The following is a 4977-nucleotide window of genomic DNA, read 5'->3' as shown; positions in this document are numbered from 1 at the left end:
CTTGGTTGGTTGAATGCAAAAGTTGATAAAACGGTTTAAATGCATAAATGTGCATCCAATGTTTTAAACCTAACATGTGAGAGCTTTCTAATTCGGTTGATTTAATCCAAGTATCAAGTATAAGTTGTTGAGTTGGATTAATGATTGATTTGCATGCAAGACGGAAATTAAACATCCATTTACCGTATTAGGTTTAGGGTGCATAACATGATCCATTTGTTTTAGTAAGGCATTTGGCAAATATGGTTTGAATAGTCATCTGATCCGTCCTATATCCGGGTTAACCGGAGTCGGGATCGTCCTAGAATAATGCTGGAAGGGAACAGGCCCTGTACCAGACGGCTATAAGAGGCGCGAGCCAGCCGGCGGTGTAAGGGGCCTCCCTCTTGTTTTGAAAATGAGAAAGAAAAGGCCTGCTTGAGGCGCGGGTTAGCCAACGGCTGTATGCCGTGTTCTGACTGTTTAGAAAACGTTATAAAACGTGTTAAAAATGGGTTTTTGAACCCGGTTTGATTTTGAAAGGGTCGTTTAGACCGCCTTTGTTGATTTGAAGAACTAGACTCGAATAATCATCATTATTTGATAATATTCGATGTCGGGTTCGATTTTGACAAGCTTGACATGAATAGTTTTGAAAATGATTATGGACTAATTGTTTTAAGTCCATTTTGAATGTAATTAGTCGTTACTCATCATCGTACCCGGGTTAAAATCCGGCATGGTATATAGAACCAAGGATGATTTCGTGTTGGTGACTAATATGTTTGTTCGGAAAATGTAAAGAAATGAAATAAAAGGCTTTAAAATACCTCTTAAATGTCATTAACCAAATATTATCACCGAAACACGGATTTAACCGTCATGGTATGAAGAACCAAGGGTGAAAAATGCTTTATGGTTAAAACATGTGAAATGAAACAAAAAGGTTTCGAAAATATTTGAAATGGTAAAAACCGATTACAAATATGAAAAATAGATTAAGGGAAATGACGAGAACAAACACGGTTGCTCTCTGGTCTGAGCACCCCATTTAGGCGCGAGCCAGTTGGCGACCTAAGGGGCTTCTGCCTCAGACCAAAAGTCAGTTTTGGCTCGTTTATTCCATGTTTTGGTCATGTTATGCATGTTATAGCATGTTAAAGTCCTGAAACGAAAGAAGACATAATAAAAGAGGATTTTTACACCCTCATACTTACATGTTTGGTTATGGCGAGTGACCAACGTAAGTGTAACAACTTGTTTGATCGGAAAAAATTCGGTTTAAAACCGTTTTGGTAAGTAAAAGAGTGTTTTAAAAGTTTAGTGATGGTGTAGTGGTCAAAGTGGTCGGACAAGTAGTTTAATGCACGACGACGGTACCAAACAATGTGAAAGGCTCGTGTTTACGATCGGTAGGTCATAAACACGCGTCGGAATGTGACTTTAGAAGTCGAGTCGAGAATTTTAAGGGAGAAAAGAAGGGGCGGACACTCCCGTAAGTCTCAAATGGGCGACATTTGAGGGGTATTTATAGGAGAATGAGTGGTTGTGTGAGTTTTGAGTGACGTGGCCACTTGGGCTGGTCAAAGAGGCGCGAGCCAAGTCGCGGCACTTCGAGTTGTGTTGTCACTATCACAACAAACGCAATCATAATTTGTTCTATCCTAGGTTTTGTAGTCACATGTTTGGTACTTGACCATTCATGAATCCGGGAAAACTTAGTATAGAAGGCTTGAAGATATTTTATTTTTGTGGTTGACTCGGTTTGACTCGTTGTTGGAGTCGGGATTTTGAATTTCCGAGTCGGTTTTTGGCTCGGTGTCGGTTTTGACTCTAGTTAGTGCCATCGCGACCCCGTCGTTGTGCATTAAACACTCCAGGTATTTTTGAAATGTTTTGAAATGTTTTGTTTTCGAAATCGTTTTAAGTTTTCCGACGTAAAGTTGTACACAAACTGTCGATCAAACGCTGCGATCCGAAAACATGTTGTAGTCCGATAATCATCGGGTGTTTGTTGGAGTCTCAGTAGATACTGGGTATCTACAGAGCCCCCACTTTGACTGAGGCTTGGACAGGGCGAAAGTCAAAGTAGAGTCCCCAGGTCAATCGGAGATTACAACCTGAAGACCCAAGCGACGTCGAGGCGGCTCGAAAGGATTCAGGCCAAGGACCTGCCGTCGGGAAGGGCGACGCCGAGGCGACTCGAGGGTATGAGTCAAGGACCTGTCGTCGGGAACAGTTTAGAGTTTGTCGACTGTCCGTGTGGGTCGTTTATAGTCCGTTAGACTACGTACAAAGGCTCGCCAGCCATAAGAAGGAGTCATACCTGAGGCCTCTTCGGATATGTCCTTGCAAGGTTGCGGATAAATGATCGCCAGCTGTGGTGCGTATGTGAGGAGGGCTCGCCAGCCGCGGTGCGTTGTAAGGCTCGCCAGCCGCGACAAGGAAATGTACCCGAGGCATCTTCGGGATGTATCCTTGAGAGGGTGCGGACAAATGCTCGCCAGCTGCGGTGCGTACGTGAGGAGGGTTCGCGAGCCGCGGCGCGTTATAAGGCTCGCCAGCCGTGGTGCGTTGTAAGGCTCGCCAGCCGCGACAAGGAAATGTACCCGAGGCATCTTCGGGATGTATCCTTGAAAAGGTTGCGGACAAAGGCTCGCCAGCAATGGTGCGTACGTGAGGAGGGCTCGCCAACCGCGGTGCGTTGTAAGGCTCGCCAGCCGTGGTGCGTTGTAAGGCTCGCCAGCCGCGACAAGGAAATGTACCCGAGGCATCTTCAGGATGTATCCTTGAGAGGGTGCGGACAAATGCTCGCCAGCTATAGCGCGTATATGAGGAGGGCTCGCCAGCCGCGGTGCGTTGTAAGGCTCGCCAGCCGCGACAAGGAAATGTACCCGGGGCATCTTCGGGATGTGTCCCTGAAAAGGTTGCGGACAAAGGCTCGCCAGCCATGGTGCGTACGTGAGGAGGGCTCGCCAGCCGCGGTGCGTTGTAAGGCTCGCCAGCCGCGGTGCGTTGTAAGGCTCGCCAGCCGTGGTAAAGGTCGGTTAATGGACCATGGGAATAGCCGCGTCGAGTGGGTCTGCTTTGAAAGTAACGAACTCATGATGTCGCTGTGGAAATAGTGAGTATGGATCCTCACCGTCAATGTTTTTTTTCTGGAATGAGCGGGTTCCGCGAGGAAGCCCCCTGCTGGCATTTAAAGGAATAGTGAGTTTGGAATTTTCACCATTCGGTTTGAATTTGTAGTGGCGGTTTCGATCGCCGTTTGTCTTAATTTTGAAAGGAAATAGCAAATTTTAAATCTGCAATAGCATTTGGAAGTGACGGTTTATGTGCCGTCGTTGACATTTGGAAGAAATAGTGAATTTGGAATCTTCACTATTGATTGAAGTGACGGTTTATTTGCCGCCGTTGACATTTGAAAGAAATAGTGAATTTGGAATCTTCACTATTGATTGAAGTGACGGTTTATTTGTCGCCGTTGACATTTGAAAGAAATAGTGAATTTGAAATCTTCACTATTGATTGAAGTGACGGTTTATTTGCCGCCGTTGACATTTGAAAGAAATAGTGAATTTGGAATCTTCACTATTGATTGGAGTGACGGTTTATGTGCCGCCGTTGTCTGAAATAGCGATTTTGAATTTTCGCCATTATTTTGGAAAATTTGAAGGAAAATGGTGAATTTTGATTTCGCCATTATTTTGAAATTGGCGGTTTTGATCGCCGTTTGCTTGAAAATAGCGAGTTTTAAATTTTCACCATTTGCTTTTGTTCGTTTCCGAGGAAATGACAATATTTAATATTGTCAACGAAAATTTTGAAGTCTGTCGTGGGAAATTGGGCCAAAGCCCAAATTTCGCTGAAAAAGAAGAGGGGAGGCCTGGTTTAGGCGCGAGCCACTTGTCGATGCAAGCCGGCTTCCCTATTTTTGTTAAAAAGACGCGAGGTGGAGTTGCGGATGAACATTCATCTTCAACCTCGAAAATTCGCCCAAAATCGCCATTGACGGACCTTCAAGCTCGCTTTCATCCGTGCCATTGTTAACAAATGTCATCTCAAGGTAAGTATTTCCTCTTGAATCCTTTCAAATTTGTTGATTGTTAGCTAGATTGAATTAGGGCGGATTTTGCCCTAAAAATCGAATTGGGCGTTTTTGATTGAGCCAATTTCGAGTGAAATTGATGTTTGCATTAGGTTAGAAACCTGTTTAGGAGTATAGGGGTGCTCTTAGTTTGCATTTTGGTCCCCGTTCCCGCTCCCTGTGCTCGAAAAACGTGAATGAGGCGAGAAACCGTCTCATTTCACAATGCCAAGTTTATTTGCTTGGGTAGTGGGTCCCACTAGATTGCGTTGTAGTTGGGAAAACCCGTGTTTGCCATTTAAGGACCTTCATTGGATGTTTGTGGGCAAAATTGAATTTTTGTCTTTTGCGACGGTCTTACGTCTGACAAAATAAGCGTTTGTTTGGGCTTGAATTGAGTCAGTCTGCCTTGAAATGGACCTTAATGGTATTTTAGGTCGCCTTGGGGCGTGATAAAATCACGTTTGCCTTTTTGCGGTCGTTTTTGAATTTTGACCGGTTTGGGCTCAAATTAGCGTATGAATTGCCTTTTTGAACCGTAGAAAAATCCCCATTGTGTCGGGAATGTATTTTGGGTTGTTGGCAGACCTTGTATGGGTCTTGAAATTCCGTTTTTGTGGTTTTGACTCGCCTTTTCCTTGAAAAGAGGGGCGAGTCGTTTTGTTTGTTTTTTTTGTGAATGGTTCGGGGCGGGATTGCCCCTTGTTTTTTTGTTTGTAGGTTGTGTTTTTGTTGTTTTTTGGGTTTGTCCATTTCATGCCGTCGTAATGCCGAAATTTCGGCTGACGTTTTTTGTTGTTTTTGATTGCAGGATATCGTCTGGGACCGATGGGGTCCGTTGTTGAGGCTTTGGAGGAGGAAGTCGATCCCGGAGGGGAAGAGTCGACTGTTTTTTGTTACAGGCTTGGTTG

The sequence above is a fragment of the Silene latifolia genome, chromosome 3, assembly GCF_048544455.1.
Source record: "Silene latifolia isolate original U9 population chromosome 3, ASM4854445v1, whole genome shotgun sequence".
Lineage (NCBI taxonomy): Eukaryota > Viridiplantae > Streptophyta > Magnoliopsida > Caryophyllales > Caryophyllaceae > Silene > Silene latifolia.
The sequence above is the reverse complement of the archived record's forward strand: the minus strand, read 5'-3'. Positions refer to the sequence as shown.